Raw genomic sequence first — 21,819 nt, 5'->3', positions numbered from 1 at the left:
TGGCTATTGTAAATAATGCTGCAGTGAACATGGGGATGCATATATCTTCTCTTGTTATTTTAATTTTCTTTGGATAAATACCCAGATTTGGAATTGCTGAATCGTATGGTATTTCTCTTTTTTAATATTTTGAGATACCTCCATACTGTTTTTCATACTGGCTACACCAGTTTATGTTCCCACCAACAGTGCACAGAGCTCCCTATTCTTCACACCCTCAACCATCACTTGATATTTCTTTTCTTTTTGATGATAGCCATTCTTAGAGCTGTGAGGTGATACCTCATTGTTATTTTGATTTGCATTTCCCTGATGATTAGTGGCGTTGAGCATCTTTCACTGTGCCTATTGGTCATCTGTATGTCTTCTTTGGAAAAATGTCCTTTCAGATCTTTTCCCATTTTTAAAATCAGATTGTTGGGGTTTTTTGCTATTGAGTTGTAGAAGTTTTTTTTTAATATGTTTTGAATATTAACCTTATCAAGGTATATGATTTACATATATTTTCTCTCATTCATTAAAATAATTTTGTTGATTTTCTTTGCTGTACAGAAGCTTTTATATATATTCCCGCTTATTTTTGCTTTTGAAGTCAGATTAAAAAAAATCATTGTCAAGATGGATATGGAGCTTACTACATATGTTTTCTAGGAGTTTTATGGTTTCAGGTCTTATATTCAAGTCTTCAGTCCCTTTTTGTTTAATTTTTGAATGGTTTATGGTGGGGTCCAATATCATTCTTTGGCCTGAAAACTTTTGTCTGGTTTTCTTAGCATCATTTTTTTGAGCAACTTCCCTTTCCTCATTTCTTATTTATGGCTCCTTTGTCGTAAATTAATTGACTATACATGCATGGGTATATTTCTGGGCTCTATTCTGTTCTGTCTGGTTTATGCCCAAACCACTGTTTTGATTGCTATAGCTTTGTAGTATAGTTTGAAACCAGGGAGTGTGATTCCTCCAGCTCCATTCTTTTTTCTCAAGAATGTTATTGCTGAAAATTGAAACCAGGACCTAGTATCCTCTTTTCTTTATATTTGTGGTCATGTTTATTAGATCCCTAGCATTCTTATCCATGACACAGTTAATTAGGCACAGAAAGCACTGAGTATCACCTTGGATGACTTTAGGTGTCTTAGATTCTAAGTATTTGTCGAAGGGGATGGCTTCTGTTGTAATTTAAAACTTCGTACTTCACTTGTGAATTTTTGATATTATCATAACAGGTAACATTTGTTGAGTGCTGACCATGTGCTAGGCAATTTTTAAGCAGTTTATACATATCATCTCATTTAATCCTCAAATCCAATTCCAGGAGATAGATACTATTTTATTACCCCCATTTTATAGATAAAAATTTAGGCACTGAGGGAAAAGTAACTTGCCCAATTTTATTTAGCTAGTAGATAATAGAGCTATTCTGTGAATCCAAGAGATCTGCCTTAAGATACAGCCTTCCCAGTATAATCACTGGTCTATATTACTTCTGATTGCCCTTCTTTGCTCTTCTCCTTTCATCTTCCCCTATCTTAGCTCTTTCCCATTTTGTCTTTCCATGCAGGGTGTTCAGAGAAATTCTTCCAAAGTAATATTGTTATCATGTTACAAGCTTACATGGAAGCCTTCAAAGGGTCTTCACTACCTACAGGGTAAAGTCAAAACTTAGGGCTAATATTTGTAGACATCATTGTCAAGTCTATCTCTACCTTTGTTTTCCTTCTATTCTCTTTAGGAAACTTCAGCTGAATTGGGACTATTTGTTCCGTAAATTTGACATCCAGTTTCCTGCCCCAAACCATTATCTGTTCATTAGCAGTCTTACCTTATCTAAAGGCTAACTGGGATCCAGTTTTCTGAATAAATACATTTCTGACTCATCTGGCATTTATCCAACCATCTCCTTAAATTCTGACCCATATGTTGTTCTCCTTGTTTATTTTGTTCACATATGTAGTATTGAATTTATGTATGTACTTGTGTGTGTTTTTATCTCTCTGCCTTAGCTTCTAGTGGAAAGAACCAGCCTGTGGTAGATCCAATTCCAGCTTTACCACTTAGTGGTATGGTAACCTTGGACAGGTTTTTAAATCTCTAAACCTTTTCTCATTTATAAAATGGGGTTGAAACTTACTTGACAATGTTAGGTTTTATGTATGTGTATACACAAACATACATAAACACACATAATTACATATGAATTATTTGACTTAGTAACCACTCAGTGGGTGTTAGTTTCTATGCCGAAGGGCAAGGAAGCAGTCTGTATAGTTTTCTTATACTTGTTAAAAATGTTTGTAATGAACTTCAGGCTTTTGGATTAACTAATCCAGTTGGATTAATTAAAATTCCTGGTGTATATACATAAGTGTGGTGCATATATAAACAAATAAGATGGTCATCTATAAAAATGAGGAAGGTCAGATCAAGAGATAAAACACTTGGGGCTTAAATTGGAAGCCAGGTTGACTTAGTAAGGAGTATAAATCCTGGCTGCTGAGGTAGGCCCAAGCTTCTGTTAGAGCTGAGTGTCCGAGTAGTGCTAATGAGTACTCGTTGCTTTTAAAGATGACTTATTTGTGTCAACCATTGTATCTTGTTCCTATTTTAAACTGCTTGGCTTGTTCTTTTCCTTGAGGATTAGCCTATCATTTTTTTTAATGATTATTTTTTCCATTCAGTTGGTTTACAGTGTTCTGTCACCTACTATACAACAAAGTGACCCAGTCACACATACATAGACTCTTTTTCTCACATTATCCTCCTTCATGATCCAATATAACTGACTAGATATAGTTCCCTGTGCTATACAGCAGGATTTCATTGCTTATCCACTCCAAATGCAAAAGTTTGCATCTATAAATCCCAGACTCCCAGTCCCTCTCACTCCCTCCTCTGCCCCTATAGCCTATCATTTTTGGTACAGTCCACTAGTTGTTTGCTATGTCCCTTCATTCCAGGATCTCTTACTGTTAAAGTCTTAGATAGTAGAATGTTCTCCGGATGAATTGTGGTTCTTCATTGATTTGAGAGGGGATAATTTCAAATTGCCCTTTTGCTTTCAAGTTCCCCTGGTTAGGGTGTTTTTATAACTCTTTGAAATGAAAGTTACATGGAGAAGAGTGTCTGGATTTAAGCCTTAATAGCATTCCCTTCTACTTTTGTGCTTTTTGTGTTTGGGTTTTCATTTCTCTTGAGGTATTTTCTAATTTCTTCTTTGATTTCTTCATTGACCCATTGTTTTTTTTTTTTTTTTTTTCTTTTAATACCGTGTTCAGTCTCCTCATGTTTGTGGGATTTTTGTTTATTTTATTTTACCATTTTCCTTCCTGTAATTGATTTCTAGTTTTATACTGCTGTAGTTGGAAAAAATACTTTTTATAATTACTATCCTCTTAAATTTGTTTAGACTTGTTTTGTGGCCTAGTATGTGACCTATCCTGAAGAACATTCCATGTGCTCTTGAAAAGAATGTTTATTGTGCTGTTTTTGGATGGAATGTTCAATAAATCTGTATTAAGTCCAACTGGTCTAACATGTCCTTTAAGACTACTGTTTCCTTATTGATTTTCTTTCTGGATCATCTGTCCATTGATGTAAGTGGGGTGTTAAACTCCTCTATTAGTATTGTGTTAAAGTCAGCTGTGTCTGGTATGAGTTTTGTCTCCCACCCTTGTTGTCATTTCCATTTGCATGAAATGTCTTCTTGCATCTCCTAACCTTCAGTATGTGTGTTTTAGCTTTGAAGTGAGTTACTTGTAATTAGGATTTAGGTAGGTCTTGCAGTGGTTTTTGTCCTATCAGCCACCCTGTGTCCTTTGATTGGAATATTTAGTCCACTGGCACTTAAAGTGATTGTTGGTAAGTATGTACTTACTGCCATTTTGTTACTGGTTTTCTGGTTGTTTTTGTAGTTCTCCATTATTTTCTTTTTTTGGTTTTCCCCTTATGATCTGATTATTTTTTTTTCTTTAGTGGAATTACTTTGGTTCTTTTCTCTCCATTTATATCTATGTAACTATTACAGGTTTTTGATTTGCAGTTACCAGGTGGTTCATATACCTATAACTATACCACTTTTTTTTGTTTTGTTCTGTAAGGGCTGCACCTGCTGCATATGGAAGTTTCCAGGCTAGGGGTCGAATCAGAGCTACAGCTGCTGGCCTACGCTATAGCCACAGCAACACCAGATCAAGCCACATTGGCAGTCTACACAGCAGCTCATGACTGTGCCAGCTCCTTAACCCACTGAGCAAGGCCAGGGATCCAATGCATGTCTTCACGGATACTAGTCAGGTTTATTAGCACTGCACCACCACAGGAATTCTTGAACCTACTTGTTTTAAACTAAGTCATTTAAGTTTAAACTCATCTTAAAGGATATACTTTTTTGTATTCTTCTCCCCTATGTTGTGTGTTTTTGATATTAAATTTTACATCTTCATGTTTATCCCTTAACTTATAATTGTAGTATTAAAAAAAAACTCAATACATTTTACTACATTTATAGTTGTACAATGATCATCACAACCTAGTATTGTAGTATTTCCATCCCAAACCCCTGGCCCACCCCCTTCAACCCCCAACCCGTCTCCTTTGGAACACATAAGTTTTTCAAAATTTGTGAGTCAGTATCTGTTCTGCAAAGAAGTTCATTTTATCCATTTTTTAGATTCCATGTATAAGTGATAGCACATGACCTTAGTGTTTCACTGTTGACTAACTTCACTTAGTATGATAATTTCTAGGTCTGTTCATGTGGCTGCAAATGCCATTTTTCTTTCCTTTTTATGGCTAGGTAATATTCCATTGTGTATATGTACCACATTTTCTTTATCCACTCCTCTGTCAGTGGACATTTAGGTAGCTTCCATGTCTTGGCTATTGTATATAGTGCTTTAATGAAGATTGACATACATGTATCTTTGCACATCATGGTTTTCTCTGGATAGATGCCCAGGAGTGGGTTGCTGGATCAAATGATAATTCTGTTTTTAGTTTTTTGAGGAATCTCCATACTGTTATTCATAGATGTTGCACCAATTTGCATTCCCACCAACAGTGTAATAGGGTTCCCTTTTTTCACACCCTTTCTAGCATTTATTGTTTGTAGACTTTTTGATGATGGGCATTCTGGCTGGTGTAAGATGGTACCTCATAGTAGTTTTGATTTGCATATGTCTGTAATAATTAGAGATGTTGAACATCTTTTCATGTGTTTTTCGACCATCAGTATATCTTCTACGGAGAATTGTCTGTTTAGATCTTCTGCCCATTTTTTGATGGATTTTTTTTTTTTTTTGTCTTTTTTTGGTATTGAGCTGCAAGAGGTGTTTATAAACTTTGGAGATTAATCCCATGTCAGTTGCTTCATTTGCAAATATTTTCTCCCATTCTGTGGGTTGTCTTTTCATTTTGTTTAGAGTTTGCTTTGTAGAAACTTTTAAGTGTAATTAGGTCTCATTTATTTATTTTTGTTTTTACTGTCATTACTGTAGGAGGTAGATCTGAGAAGATATTGCTGTGGTTTATGTCAGACAGTGTTTGGCCTACGTTTTCCTCTAAGAGTTCTATGGTATCCTGTCTTTAGGTCTTTAATCCATTTTGAGATTTTTTTTGTGTGTATGGTGTTAGGAAATGTTCTCATTTCATTATTTTACACCTAGCTGTCCAATTTTCCCAGCACCACTTATTGAAGGGACTGTCTTTTCTCCATTGTATATTCATGCCTCCTTTGTCATAGATGAGTTGACTGTAGATGCATGGGTTTAATTCTCAGGTTTATATCCTGTTCCACTGATCTGTATTTCTGTTTTTGCGCCAGTACCGTACAGTTCTGATGACTGTAGCTTTGTAGTATAGCCTGAAGTCAGGGAGCCTGATTCCTCCAGCTCCATTTTTCTTTTTCAGGATGTCTGTGGCTATTCTGGGTCTTCTGTGCTTCCAAACAAACTTTAAAATATTTTGTTCGAGTTCTGTGAAAAATGTCCTTGGTAATTTGATAGGGATTGCATTGAATCTGTAGATTGCCTTAGGTAGTATAGTCATTTTGATCATATTGACTCTTCCAAGAGCATGGTATGTCTTTCCATCTGTTTGTGTCGTTTTTGATTTCTTTCATCAGTGTCTTATAGCTTTCAGAGTACAGGTGTTTTGTCTCTTTAGATAGGTTTACTAGGTATTTTATTCTTTTGGATGTGATGGTAAATGGGATTGTTTCCCTAATTTCTCTTTCTGATCTTTCACTGTTAGCATATAGAAATGCAGTCAATTTCTGTATATTAATTTTGTATCCTGCAGCTTTACCAAATTCATGGATGAGCTCTAACAGTTTTCTGGTTATCTTTAGGATTTTCTAAGTATAGTATCATGTCATTTGAAAACAGTGATAGTTTTACTTATTTCTTTCCAATTTGGATTCCTTTAATTTCTTTTTCTTTGATTGTTGTTCCTAGGACTTCCAAAATTATGTTGAATAGTAGTGGGGAGAGCGAACATCCTTGTCTTGTTCCTGATCTTAGCAGGAATTCTTTGATTTTTTTCACCATTGAGAATGATGTTAGCTGTGGTTTTGTCAAATATGGCATTTATTATGTTGAAGTAGCTTCCCTCTATGCCCACTTTCTGAAGGGTTTTTATCAGAAATGGGTGTTGGATTTTGTCAAAGGCTTTTCTGCATCTATTGAGAGGATCATATGGTTTTTATTCTTCAGTTTGTTAAAGTGGTGTATCACACTGGTTGATTTGCAGTTATTGAAGAATCCTTGTACCCCTGGGCTAAACCCAACTTGATCATGGTCTACAATTCTTTTAATGTATTGTTGGATTCGGTTTGCTAGTATCTTGTTGAAGATTTTTGTATCTATATTCATTAGTAATATTGGCTTGTAATTTTCTTTTTTTATGGTATCTTTGTCTGGTTTTGGTATCAGGGTGATGGTGGCTTCATAGAATGAGTTAGGGAATGTTCCTTCCTCTGTAATTTTTTGGAATAGTTTCACAAGGATAGATGTTAGCTCTTCTCTAAATATTTGATAGAATTTGCCTGTGAAGCCATCTGGTCCTGGACTTTTGTTTGTTGGAAGGTTTTTTTGTTTGTTTCTTTTTTTTTTTTTTTTTTGTCTGTTTTTTGAGCTGTACCCACAACAGATGGAGGTTCCCAGGCTAGGGGTCAAATTGGAGCTGTAGCTGCTGGCCTGTGCCACAGCCACAGTAGCAACAGATCTGTGTTTGTGACTTTCACCACAGTTCACAGCAACGCCAGATTCTTAACCCATTGAGTGAGGCCAGGGATCAAACCTGTGGCCTCATGGATGCTAATCACATTCATTTCCACTGAGCCACGATGGGAACTCCTGTTGGAAGTTTTTAAATCATGGTTTCAATTTCAATACTTGTGATTGGTCTGTTCATCCTTTCTAATTTGTTTTGGTTTAGTCTTGGAAGATTGTACTTTTCTTTCTTGCTGTCTTCTTGCTTTTTAGGGCCGCACCTGGGGCATCTGGAAGTTCCCAGGCTAGCGGTAGAATCGGAAGTGTAGCTGCCCCCACTTACGCCACAGCTGCAACAATACCAGATCCTTTACCCACTGCGTGAGGCCAGGGCTCTAACCTGCAACCTCATGGTTACTAGTTGAATTCGTTTCAGCTGAACCACTATGGGAACTTCCAAGATTGTAGTTTTCCAAGATTTGTCCATTTCTTCTAGGTTGTCCATTTTATTGGTATATAGTTGCTTGTACCCATCTCTTAAGATTCTTTGTATTTCTGTGATGTCTGTTGTAATGTCTCCTTTTCATTTCTAATTTTATTGTTTTGAGTCCTCTCTTTTTTTTCTTGATGAGAGTGGCTAAAGGTATATCAATTTTGTTGGTCTTTTCAAATAACCAGCTTTCAGTTTCGTTGATCTTTTCTATGGTTTTCTTTGTTCCTATTTCATTGATTTCTGCTCTGATCTTCATGATTTATTTCCTTCTGCTAATTTTAGGTCTTGTCTGTTCTTCTCTCTAGTTGCTTTATGTGTTATGTTAGGTGGTTCATTTGAGCTTTTTCTTGTTTCCTGAGGTGGGCTTGTATTGCTATAAACTTCTCTCTTAGAACTGCTTTTGCTGCATCCCATAGGTTTTGGAGTGTCGTATCTTTGTTGTCATTTGCTTCTAGGTATTTTTTTTAATTTCCTCTTTGATTTCTTCACTGAGCTTTGTTTAGTCTCCACGTGTTTGTGGTTTTTTTTTTTTTTTGCAATTTTTTTCTTGTTGATTTTCAGTCACATAGTGTTGTGGTTGGAAAAGATACTTGATATGATTTCAATTTTCTTAAATTTGTTGAGGTTTCATTTTTGGCCCAGAAGGTAGTAATCAATCCTAGAGGATGTTCCACGTGCACTTGAGAAGAATGTGTATTCTATTTCTTCTGGATAGAATGTCCTACAAATATTTATTAAGCCTATCTGGTCTAATGGCTCATTTAAGGGCCTATGTTTCTTTGTTGATTTTCTGTCTGTATGATCTGTCCATTGCCGTAAGTGAGGTGTTAAAGTCTCCCACTATTATTGTATTATTGTCAATTTCTCCTTTTAAGGTTGTTAGCAGTTGCCTTATATATTGAGATGATCCTGTGTTGGGTGCATATATATTTGCAGTTGTTATATCTTTTTCTTGGATTGATCCTTTGATGATTATGTAATGTCCTTTGTCTCTTATAGTATTCTTTCTTTTAAGGTCATTTTGTCTGATATGAGTATTGCTATTCCAGCTTTCTTTTGATTCCAGTTTGCATGGAGTATTTTCTTCCATCCTCTCACGTTCAATTTGTATGTGTCCCTAGGAGTGAAGTGGGTCTCTTGAAGACAGCATATATATGGATCTTGTTTTTGTATCCATTCAGCCAGTCTATGTCTTTTGGTGGGGCATTTAGTCTATTAACATTTAAGGTAATTATTGATATGTATGTTCTTATTGCCATTTTATTAACTGTTTTGGATTTGTCTTGTTCTTTTTCTTCCCTTCTTCTCTTGTTCTCTCCTCTTGTGGTTTGATGATTATCTTTAGTGTTGTGTTTGGATTGCTTTTTCTTATTTATTTATGGTAGATTTTAGGTGTGCAGTTACCCTGATATAGGAGTGTACACACACACACACACACACACGATTGTTTTTAAGTTTTTGGTCTCAATTGCAAGTGCATCTCCAGTGTTCTGTATGTGTACCCTCCTCTTGTCATGGATTTTTGATTTTGGTAACATGTTTGTGGATGATTTCCTATCTTTATTATATGTATGCCTTTACTGGTAAGCCTTGTCATTTGTAATATATTTGTTTCTAGTTGTGGCCTTTTCCAACTAGAAAAGTTGCTTTAGTATTTGTTGTAAAGCTGGTTTAGTGGTGCTGTATTCCCTTAGCTTTTGCTTGTCTATAAATCTTTTGATTTCTCCTTCAAATCTGAATGAGAACCTTGCTGGGTAGAGTAATCTTGGTTGGAGGTTTTTTTCCTTTCATCACTTTAAGTATATTATTCTACTCCCTTCCGGCCTGCAGAGTTTCTCCTAAAAATCTGCCAATAGTCAGGGTTCCCTTGTATTTTATTTATTTCTTTTACCTAAGTGCTTTCAGTATTTTCTCTTTGTCTTTAATTTTGGTCAGTTTGATTAATATGTATCTTGGGGTGCCCCTCCTTGGGTTTATTTTGTATGGTACTCGTTGTGCTTCCTGGATGTGAGTGAGTGATTCCTTTCCCATGTTAATGAAGTTTTTAGCTATTATATCTTGAAATATTTTCTATCGCCCTTTATCACTCTCTTCTCCTTTTGGCACCCCTATAATATGGGTGTTGGTGCATTTAACATTGTTTAAGAGTTCTCTTAGACTGTCTTCATTTCTTTTCACTCTTTTTTCTCTTTTCTGTTCCGCATCAGTGATTTCCACTAGTCTGTCCTCCACCTCACTTATTCGTTCTTCTGTTTCCTGTATTCTGATGTTGATTGCTTCTAATGAATTCTCTATTTTTGTATTTTTGCTTCTCTGCTTGCTTAATCCTTAAATCTTCTATTTGCTCACTGTTTCTTGTAATTTATCATTCTTTGCCTCCAGCTTACTTCCAAGGTCTTGAATCAACTTCACTATCATCAGTCTAAAGTCGTTTTCATGGAAGTTGATAATCTCCAGATCACTTAAGTGTTTTTTCTGGGTTTTTTTCTTGCTCCCGTATCTGGGTCATAATTCTCTGCCTTTTCATTTTTATAGGTTTATGGTGTGGTCTCCTTTTTGCAGATAATAGAGATGCCTCTCTTGCTTCTGATGTCCACCCCTCCTTGTGGCTGAAGTCAATACAGGGGATTACTGTAGGCTTCCTGATGGGAGGGACTGGTGCTTGCCCTCTGCTAGATAGAGCTGATTCTTATCCATCTGGTGGGTGGGGCTTTGTCTCTGTGTGAGGTTAGAGGTTGCCTTGGGGTTCTTTAGGCAGCCTTTTTGCTGATGGGTAGGGCTGTGTTCCCCCTTGGATTATTGTTTGGCCTGGGGCTTCTCAGCCCTGATGGGTAGGGCCGGATTTTTCCAAAATGGCTGCCTCTACAGGAGCACATGCTGATAATTATTCCTGAGACCTTTGCTTCGAATGCCCTTCCCTGACAGCGAGCCATATTCACCTCCTCTTTGCCCAAGAGATACTCCAAGAACTGCAGTCAGGTCTGATTGAGATCCTGTAGAGTCTCTGCTTTGCCCTGAAACCCAGTGCACTTGAAAGCCTTGTGCACCTTTGAAGAATGGGGTCTTTTTTCCCCCATTCCTGTGGAGCTCCCATACACAAGCCCCATTGGCCTTCAATGCCAAATGCTTCAGGGGCTCCTTCTCCCAAAGCCAGATCCCCAGGCATGGGGACCTGACGTGGGGCTCAGAACTCTTTATCCTGTAGGTGAGTCTTTGTGATAGTTATTTTCCAGTCTGTGGACTGCCCACCCAGTGGGTATGGGGTTTCTTATATCATGTAGTCTCCCCTTCTACCATCTTGATATGGCCTCCTCTTTGTCTTCTGGAGTAGGATTTTTTTTTTTTTTTTTGATATTTTGTAGTCTATTTGGTTGAAGGTTGTTCAGCAGTTGGTTGTAATTTTGTTACTTTTATAAGAGAAAGTGAGCTCCAGTCCTTTTACTCTGGCATCTTAATCCTGTCTCTGTATTTTAGTTATAGTTGATTTTATCTTTTATTGGGTTTTAATCTTTGTACTAGCTTATTTAAGGTATTGATCCACAGCCTTTACTATATATTTGCCTTTATGAGTGGAATTTTCCCTTTCCTGTAAATTCTTTTTATTGTAGTCTTTTCCACCTAGAGAAGATCCTTAAACACTTCTTGTTAGGTTCGTTTAGTATTTTTTTGACCATACCCATAGCATGCAAAAGTTCCTGGGCCAGGGATTGAACCTGAGCTACGGTAATGACAGTGAGCCACAGCAGTGACAATGCTGTATCTGCTGGGCCACTGGTGAACTCCCACAGTTGGTTTAGTATTGATGAACTCTTTGCTTTTGCTTATTGGAGAAGTTCTTTTTTCCCTCTTCAATTCTGAATGATAATCTTGCAGGGAAGTTTACCCTAGGTTGCAGGTTTTACCCTTTGAGCACTTTAAATATGTCATGCCACTCCATTTCAGCCTGCAACGTTTCTGCAGAAAAATCAGCTGATAGCCTTATGTAGTTTCCCTTGTACATGACTCTTTATTTTCCACTTGCTGCTTTTGGTATCTTCTATTTAACTTTGCCATTTTAATTATGGTATGTCTTGGTATGGGTCTTTTTGGGTTCATCTCGTTTGGGACTCTGTACCAGAGTACCTGTACCTGTACCAGAATATCTGTTTCCTTCTTCTGATTTGGAAAGTTTTCAGCCATAACTTGAAGTACATTTTTGACTCCTTCCGGGATCCCTATAATGTGCATGTTAACGTGCTTGAGGTCCAGAGGTCCTTCAAGGTGTTCTCATTTAATTTTTTTTTTCTTTTTGCTGTTTTCATGGGTAATTTTCATTATTCTGTCTTTCAGGTCACTTACATGCTCTTCTGTATTACCTAGTCTGCTGTTAGTTTTTTCTAGTTTTTTTAAAATTTATTTTTATTTATTTATTTTTATTATTCAATGAATTTATCACATCTGTAGTTGTATAATGATCATCACAATCCAGTTTCACAGGATTTCCATCCCACAGCCCAAGCACATTCCCCCTACCCCCCTAACTGTCTCCTCTGGAGACCCTAAGTTTTTCTTTTTTTTTTTTTTTTAAATACAATTTTATCTTTCTTTTTTTTTTTTTTTTGTCTTTTTTGTTGTTGTTGTTGTTGTTGTTGTTATTGTTGCTATTTCTTGGGCCGCTCCCGTGGCATATGGAGGTTCCCAGGCTAGGGGTCGAATCGGAGCTGTAGCCACCGGCCTACGCCAGAGCCACAGCAACGCGGGATCCGAGCCGTGTCTGCAACCTACACCACAGCTCACGGCAACGCCGGATCGTTAACCCACTGAGCAAGGGCAGGGATCGAACCCGAAACCTCATGGTTCCTAGTCGGATTCGTTAACCACTGTGCCACGATGGGAACTCCCCTAAGTTTTTCAATGTCTGTGAGTCAGCATCTGTTCTGCAAAGAAGCTCAGTCTGTCCTTTTTTCAGATTCCACATGTCAGTGAAAGCATTTGATGTTGGTGTCTCATCGTATGGCTAACTTCACTTACCACGATAATTTCTATTCCATCCATGTTGCTAGAAATGCTGGTATTTCGTTCCTTTTAATGGCTGAGTAATATTCCATTGTGTGTATGTACCACCTCTTCTTGATCCACTCCTCTGTCGATGGACATTTAGGTTGTTTCCATGTCTTGGCTATTGCAAAGAGTGCTGCAATGAACATCGGAGTGCATGTGTCTTTGCGAGTCATGGTTTTCTCTGGATAGATGCCCAGGAGTGGGATTGCTGGATCAAATAGTAGTTCTATGTTTAGTATTCTGAGGAATCTCCATCCTGTTTTCCACAGTGGTTGCACCAATTTACAATCCCACCAACAGTGTACTAGGGTTCCTTTTTCTCCACACCCTCTCCAGCACTTCTTGTTTGTAGACTTTTTATGATGGCCGTTCTGGCTGGTGGAAGGTGGTACCTCATAGTGGTTTTGATTTGCATTTCTCTAATAGTGATGTTGAACATCTTTTCTCTTAATAAACACTTACTTGCCCCACTACCCTCAGTCTCTCTGCCAATTTTTTTTAGTTTGTTTTTTATTTCCATTACTGCATTCTTCAGCTCTGACTGGGTTTTATGTTTTTTAGTTCCTTGTTAAAAATCTCACTGTGTTCATCTATTTTCTTCTGATGTTCAGTTTGCATTCGTATTTCTAATTACTTGAACTCTGTATCTGTTCATTTATTTATCTTTGTTTCATTAGTTTTTTTTCAGTTTTGTGCTTGAAATAAATTCCTTTGTCTTCTCATTTTGTTTAACTTTCTGTGTCTCTATGAAATTAGGTTAAAGTTACCTATCATGGTCTTGAACAGATGTCATTGGGTGGGAGCATCCTTGTGTATTCTGTGTGTGTCTGGTATCTTTGGTGGGTAAACTGGATCTGAAGTGTGAGCGTGGGTTCTGATCACTGGTGGCTGTTGCTTTGGTAGAAGGGGGGGCTGGATCTAGAGGGACTAGAGTCAGAGCTAGTTGGGAGCCAGAGTTTCTCCTGTACTCAGCCTTATCAGATGGGTTACAATATGCTGGAGCAGGAGCCTTGAGGGTCAGTCACTCTAAGTGTCTTCACTCTAAGTGTCATTCACTCTAAGTGTCTTCTCTCCCAACTCCTGGGAATGGTACCCTTGCCCTAGAGGAGAGCAGCATTGGAATAGTATAGGTCAGAACAGGCAAGTGGTGTGGGCGGGGTCGTGTCCTAGTATTGTCCCAGCACATCAGTCAGAGCTGTAGACAGCTCCCAATTCACTGCCTCTGTGAGTACCAGCATGGCCACTCTCACCTGGCTCACCCTAAGTGCACACTCTCCTTGGCTATGGCATCCTGTTTCCATCTTCTGGTTTGGAAAGTTTTAAGCCATAACTTGATGAAATACATTTTTGACTCCTCATGGGGAGCAGCACCATAGATAGACTGGCTAGAGTAGGTGCTTGGTTTGTGTGAGGGTTCACTTTTGTGTGGTTGTAGGAAACCGACCAGAGCTCAGAGAAGTTTCAGTTTTCTTCCTAGGCCTTGTTCCCAGGAGTAAGCAAATGTGTGTTCTTTAGGAGCAGAATCTCAATATCTTATAGTCCTCCCTTAAGACCCACTGGTTTTCATACCAACTAAGTGGACACATCTTATCTTTCTGGTGTCAGATCCCAGGGCTGGTGTGCCCATTATGTAACTTGGACCACTCACTCCCCAGGTAGGATCTCTGAGCCTATGATGTCCCTCTCTTCTATGTCCCCTTATAGTGCTTTGGGTCCTGCTTGCTTCTGCTCACATTCTGCCTGACTTCATATAGATCTTTCTTCATAGCCTTGGTTGTAGAAGAGTCTATCAGTCTCCAACTTGTTTTCAGTATGAATTGCTTCATATGTAGCTGTACTGCAATGTGTTCCTTTGTGAAGATGAGTTCAGCATCCTCCCACTCCATCAATTGATCTCCCTTGTATTTTTTTAAATTTAGTTGATTTATAATGTTGTACCAATTACTTCTATAAGCAAAGTGACACACTCTCTCTCTTTTTATGTGTGTGTGCATATATATATATATCTCGTATATTGTATACAGTTCCCTGTGCTATTAAGCAGGACTTTATTGTCTACCTGTTATAAATGTAATAGTTTGCACACCTACCAAGCCCAAAGATTGATAGGTGCAAACTACCAACATTTTAACATTGAGAAATCAGTTGCATGTCTATTTAGATCTTCTGCCTATTTTTTCATCAGGTTGCTTGTTTTTTTTGTTGTTGAGTTGTGTGAGTTTGTATATTTTGGAAACTAAGCCCATAGGTGTGTGGGTTTATTTCAGAACTTTCTGTTCTGTTCCATTAATCCATGTGTTTGTTTTTGTACCAAAACCACACTGTCCTAATTACTGTAGCTTTGTAATATGAGCTAAAGTCTGGGAGAATTATGCTTTCAGTTATGTTTTTTTCCCCCCTCAGAATTGCTTTGGAAATTCTGGATCTTTTATGGTTCTCTATACGTTTTTGGATTTTTTGTGCTAGTTATGTGAAAAATGTCATGAATAATTTAATAGGGATCACATTAAATCTATAGATTGCTTTGGGTAGTATGGTCATTTTAACAATATTCTGCATTCCAGGAGTGTGGGATATCTTTCTGTTTCTTTGAATTTTGTTTAATTTCCTTTATTAATTAATTTATTAATTTCTTAGTCTATACGTCTTTCACCTCCTTAGTAGATTTATTCCTAGGTATTTAATTTTTTTGGTGTCATTTTCAGAGGTATTATTTTTTAATATTCCTTTTCTAATATTTCATTGTTAGTATATAGAAATGCAGCCGATTTCTAAATGTAAATCTTGTATTCTGCTACTTTGCTGAAATTGTTTATCAGATCAAGTAGTTTTTGTATAGAGTCCTTGGAGTTTTCTGTATCATGTCATCTGCATCTTGGAGTTTTCTGTATCATGTCATCTGCATAGAGTGACAATTTTACCTCTTCTAATTTGGATACCTTTTCTTTCCTTTTTCTTTCTTTTTTTCTTTTCTTTTTTTCTTTTTTTGTCTGTTTGCTATGGCTAGTATTTCCAATATGCTGAATAAAAGTGATGAGCGTGGATATCCTTGTCTGTCTTGTTCCAGATTTTAGTGGGAAGGCTTTTGGCTTTTCTGTGTTGAGCATTCAATTAGCTGTGGGTTTGTTAATGTGGGCTTTTATTATGTTGAGATATATTCCTTCTATACCCACTTTGTTATATGAATGGAGTTGAATTTTGTATAGTGCTTTTTCTGCATCTATTGAGATGATCATGTGGTTTTTTACTTTTCTTTTTAATGTGGTCTGTCCCATTGATTTGTGTATGTTGGACCATCCTTGTGAACTTGGGATGAACCCCACTTGGTCCTGGTATATGATCTTTCTTTGTGTGTTGTTGGATTTGATTTGCTAAAATGTTGAGAATTTTTGCATGTATATTTATCAAAGATACTGGCCTATAATTTCTTTTTTGGTAGTATCTTTGTCAGGTTTTGGTATTAGGCTGATGGTTACTTCATAGAATGTCTTTGAAAGTATTTTGGAAGAGTTTAGGAAGGATCAGTATAAATTCTTCCTTGTATGTTTGGTAGAATTCACCTGTGAAGCCATCTGGTGCTGGACTTTTGTAGGGAGTTTTTTTGTTTGTTTGTTTGTTTGTTTAAATTGTATATTAAATTTCATTTCTAGTGATCTGTCTGTTCAAATGATTTCTTCTTGATTCACTTTTGGTAGGCTCTATGTTTCTAGAAAGTTATCCATTTCTTCTAGGTTGACAAATTTGTTGCATATAATTTTCATACTATTCTCTTATTTTTTTTTTTTGTATTTCTGCAGTATCAATTGAGGTTTTTCCTTTTTCATTTCTTACTTTGTTTATTTGTATTCTCTCTCTTTTATTCTTGATGAGTTTTTGGTTTCCTTGATTTTTTTTCTATTGTTTTTAGTTTTTTAGTCACACCTATGGTATATGCAAGTTCCTGGGCCATGGATTGAACTCAAGTTGCAGCTGTAGACTTCACCATAGCTGTGACAATGCTGGATCCTTAACCCACTGTGCCAGGCCAGGGATCAAACTGGCTCCATCACAGAGACAAGCCAGATCATTAACCCAGTGTGCCACAGAGAGAACTCCTTTTTTTTTTTTTTTAATCTGTTTTATTTATTTCCTCTCTGATCTTTATTATTTCCTTTTTTCTTCTGACTTTAGGTTTTGTTTGTTCTTTTTCTAATTCTTTTAGGTGGTAGGTTTCGTTGTTGATTTGAGATTTTTCTTGTTTTTTGAGGAAGGCCTGCATCATTATGAACTTGCCTCTAAGAACTCCTTTTGCAATATCCCATAGATTTTGTATGGTTGTGTTTTCATTGCTGTTTATCTCAAGGTGTGGTTTTTTTGTTTTTGTTTTTTTTTTATTTTTAGGACTGTACCTGCACAGCATATAGAGGTTCCCAGGCTAGGGATCCAATTGGAGCTACAGCTGCCGGCCTACACCACAGCCACAGCAACGCCAGATCTGAGCCATATCTCCAACCTATACCACAGCTCACAGCAAATCCAGATCCTTAACTCACGGAGCGAGGCCAGGGATCTAACCCACAACCTCATGGTTCCTAGTCAGATTTGTTTCTGCTGCACCATAATGGGAACTCCTCAAGGTATTTTTAAATTTCTTTTTTGATTTCCTTGTTACTCATTGGGGTTTTTTTTAGTAGCATGTTATTTAATCTCCATGTAGTCAGTTTTTTCTGCCTTTCTTTTCCTGTGATTGATTCTAGTTTTATGCCATTGTGGTCAGAGAGGATGCTTGAAATGATTTCTGTACTCTGAAACTTGTTGAAGTTAGTTTTGTGCCCCAGTGTGTGATCAGTCCTAGAGGGTGTTCCTTATGCACTTGAAAAGAATGTATATTCTGGCTTTTGTTTGTTTTTGTTTTTTGGGTAGAATGTAATGTCCTTAAAATATTAAGTCTAACTGTTCTATTATGTCATGTAAGATCTCTGTTCCCTTGTTGATTTTTCTGTCTAGAGGATCTGTCCATTAATGTGAGTGAGGCATTAAAGTCTCCTACTGTTATTGTATTCCTGGCAACTTCCCCTTTTATGTCTGTTATTGTTTGTTTTACATATTTGGGTGCTCCTATATTAGGGGCATATATATTGACAAATGTGATATCCTATTCTTGAATTGACCCTTTTATTAAATAGTGTCCTTCTTTATCTTTGTTTATGGCCTTTGTTTTATAGCCTATTTTGTCTAGTATGAGTATTACCACTTCCACTTTCTTGTCATTTTCTTTTGCATGAAATTCTTTTCTTTTTTTGTTTTTTCTTTCTCTCTTTCTTTGCTTTTTTAGGGCCACACCTGCAGCATATGGAGGTTTTTAGGCTAGGGGTCGAATTGGAGCCATAACCACCAGCCTGTACCACAGCAATGCCAGATCCTAGCTGTATCCATGATCTGTGGCGGTGCTGGGCCCTTTAACCCACTGAGTGAGGCCAGGGCTTGTACCTGCATCCTCATGGATACTTGTTGGATTCTTAACCTGCTGCACCACAATGGGAACTCCCGAAATGTTTTTTTAATCCCCTCACTTTTAATCTATGGGTGTCCTTTGCCCTAAGGTGGGTCTCTTGTAGGCAGCATATTGTAGGCTCTTGTTTTTTTAATCCATTCTGCCACTCTATGTCTTGTGACTGGAGCATTAAGTCAGTTGACATTTAAGGTAACTACTGATAAATATGTATTTATTGCCATTTTAAACCTTTCTTTCCAGTTGATTCTGTGTTTCTTTTTGTTCCTTTTTCTTTTTGTGGATTAATGTTTTCCTTTTATTTTATGCTTATTTGTTTTGTGACTGTATTGTTTGTTTTTGATTTGTGGTTGCCTGCTTGTTTTTTTTGTTTTGTTTTTTGTTTTTTTTGGTTTGTTTGTTTTTTTTTTTTTTTGCTGTTTAGGGCTGTACCCATAGCATATGGAAGTTCTCAGGCTAGGGATCGAATCAGAGCTATAGCTGCCAGCCACAGGCACAGCAACATGGGATCTGAGCTGCATCTGTGACCTACAACACAGCTCATGGCTGTGCTGGGTCCTTAACCCACTGAACAAGGTCAGGGATCTAACTCGCATCTTCATAGATCCTAGTTGGGTTCGTTACTGCTGAGCCATGACAGGAACTCCTGTGGTGGCCTGTGTTTTAAGTCTGTTAGCCCCTTCTTGTATCTGCTTGCTTTAGACTGATGATAGTCATACAGGCTCAGACACATTTTAAAAAAAGAGTCTAGATTTTCTTACTCTTCTTCCCTGCATTTTATAATTTTAATGTCCTTTTTAACATCTTTATGTTTATCTTTTTGCTGTTCCTTGTGTCTATCACTGATTTCATATATAGGTTTTTTTGTGTGTGTGTGATCTGTATACTGGCTTATTTAAGTGATTACTTTCCAATTGTCATTTCTTCCAACCTGTATCTTCTTATTTCTTTCCTATTTAGAGGAAATTTTGAATATTTGAATATTTCTTTCAGGATAGGTATAGTATTGCAGTATTCTTTTAGTTTTTGCTTGTCTGAGAAATTCTTATTTCTCCTATTTTAAATGATAATCTTGATAGGTAAAGTATTCTAGGTTGTAAATTTTTCCCTTTTAGAACTTTGAATATATCTTGCCACTCCCTTCTGGCCTGTAGTGTTTCTGTAGAGAAATCAGTCATTAGCCTTATTGGTTGGGGGGGTGGGTCCTTTGTAAATTACTCTTTGTTTTTCTCTTGCTGTCTTTAAATTCCTCTCCTTTAACTTCTGCCATTTTTATTACAATATGTCTTGGCATAGGCATATTTCGATTCATCTTGTTTGGGACCCTCTGTACTTCCTGCATTTGGATATCTGTTTACTTCTTTAGATATGGGGAATTTTCAACCATAATTTCTTCAAATACATTTTCTTTTCTTCATTTTTTTTTTTTTTTTTTTGGCCTTTTTAGTGCCACAGGTGAGTTATATGGATGTTCCCAGGCTAGGGGTCGAATTGGAGCTGTAGCCACTGGCCTACACCACAGCCACAGCAATAGCAGCTCCGAGTGGTGTCTGTGACCTTCACCACAGCTCACAGCAATGCTGGATCCTTAACCCACTGAACAAGGCCAAGGATTGAACTTGTGTCCTAATGGATGCTAGTCAGATTCGTTTTCACTGAGACATGACAAGAACTCCTCAAATACATTTTCAATTCCTCTTCCTCTTGCTTCTCCTTCTGGGGATCCCTATTGGTGTAATACATCATGCCAGTATATGTTACCCCATAGTTCTCTTATTGCTTGCTTACTTGCTTGCTTTCTCTTTTCTTTTTTCATTTGGCTTTCTATCTGGGTGATTTCCTGACTGGGTGATGGCCATTTTTCTATCTTTCAAGTCACTTATTTGTTCCTTTGCATTATTCATTCTACTGTTTGATGCCTTTTGCTCAGCTTTCGTCTTGGCAAATGAATTGTCTAATTTTTCTTGGCTCCTCATAATTTCTAGTTCTTTTTTTAAAGTAATCTGCATTAACTTGATAGCTATTCTTAATTCTTTCAGTATTTTCATTACTTCCTTTTTGAACTTGATGTCTATTAGACTGCAGATGTCCATCTCATTGTTTGCTTCTTCATGGGAATTCTTCTGTTCTTTTAACTGGGAATGGTTCCTGTGCATCTTCATTTTGCTTATGTTGTTCTTACTCATGAGTTTAGGGAAAACAGTTATCTACTGTAATCTTGGAGGGCTACATATATGTGGAAGCATCCCTGGGTATTTTATGTGGGTTTCCTGTTTTGTTTTGTTTTTTTTTTTTTGGTGTTAGGACTGCTTTTGGTTTGAAGGCTTGCCGTCTCTTTCCTCAATGTGTGCTGTTGTCCCCTTGGTAAGGAGTGTGCAAGTGCATGGCCTGCCCATGCTTATGGGGTGGTGGTGGCACTGTGCAGCACTTGCAGGTGGTGCCTGGTCACTGGGTCCTTGGCACTGGTGGTGACCCATGGGAAGGTGCAGACTGCAGGCCCTGCCTGGTTGCAGGGCCCTCAACAGGGGCAGTGACCCCCAGGGATGTGAGGGTGATACCCAGGGCTCTTGTCAGTGGCATTGGAGGGTGTGTTTGTTCCCAGGGAGGTGTGGGCAGTAGGTGGTGCTTGGTTGCAAGACTCTCCATGGCAGTGACCCCTGGGATGACTGGGGTGGCTGGCAGTGCTTGGTCATGGGAGGACCCTCAGTGGTGGCAGGCTGTGCCTACCTCTGGAGTCCAAGAAGTCTTGGATGGTTTCTACCCATCCTTGTAGTCTGCTCAAGAGGTGCCCTGCTGCTTGAGAGCCTACTCATGTGCAGAGAAGGAAGTCACTATGGTGGTCCTGCCCCCGCCCCCAAATGGTGCCTTACTTCTCTGGTGGGCTCAGGCCTCCCCCCAGCACTCCCTGGGTTGTGGCACACCCCTTACAGAGTCATTCCTTACATTTTTTACTTTGTAGTTCGGGCTGTCTGTACTTGAAAGTTGCTGGGTTGATATTTTGGCCCTGTAGTGATGCTATGCTGTAATGACTGTATAATCCTCTGATGGAAAGAATAGCTATGGAAGATTAGAGGCTCTGTGGGGGAAAATCCTTCTTTATGGTTAAGTTGTGTAAGTAAGGGGGTGTTTTGGAATGTTTAACTAAATGTTTGCCAGTCAAGTTGTTGTTTAATGAAAATATTTGAATGCCAAATCTTTGTAAAGAAGCTTGCAGAAGCTGTTAAATAAGTGCTTCAGATGTCGTGTCACTTAAATTGATTTTACAAATTGCTTTTTTTAAAGCAGTTTCTGATGTCCAGTAATGCTGTGTACTACATAGTGATGTTTTTATATTTGAGTTTATTTATAATAAACTATATTTTGTTGCTGTGTATTTTTTTCTGATTTTCAAAATTTATGAAGTTTAACCAGTTTAAAAAGTAATGGTAGAGATTCTGCTCTTGGTAGAAAAGGTGTTGGGTGGGTGTGTGTGTGTGTGTGTGTGTGTGTGTGTGTCTGTGCGCAGAGACATGGGGTTTACTGTATATTCATGGTTATATAGAGACTCATCTTAGAAGAATACTTGAAAGTATAATTTTGTAAGTTAC

General features: G+C 37.8%; 1 protein-coding gene and 1 long non-coding RNA gene across 6 annotated transcripts in view; both read left to right on the top strand.

Annotated features, from left to right (window-relative positions):
• Nucleotides 1-21,819, top strand: part of RAB3GAP1 (RAB3 GTPase activating protein catalytic subunit 1) — a 137,316-nt gene that overhangs the window by 18,907 nt on the left and 96,590 nt on the right. The window lies entirely within an intron of this gene.
• On the top strand, nt 14,792-21,605 carry LOC146395776 (uncharacterized). The gene is made up of 2 exons (XR_014830594.1): nt 14,792-17,667; nt 18,814-21,605. It is a non-coding gene; the product is annotated as an uncharacterized LOC146395776 (long non-coding RNA).

Source organism: Sus scrofa, chromosome 15 (assembly GCF_054392235.1).
Source record: "Sus scrofa isolate SSC_HxYL_T2T_F1_AM1 chromosome 15, Sscrofa_HxYL_maternal_Yorkshire_Landrace_v2.0, whole genome shotgun sequence".
Taxonomy (NCBI): Eukaryota; Metazoa; Chordata; class Mammalia; order Artiodactyla; family Suidae; genus Sus; species Sus scrofa.
This window is presented reverse-complemented; position numbering and strand designations above follow the sequence as displayed.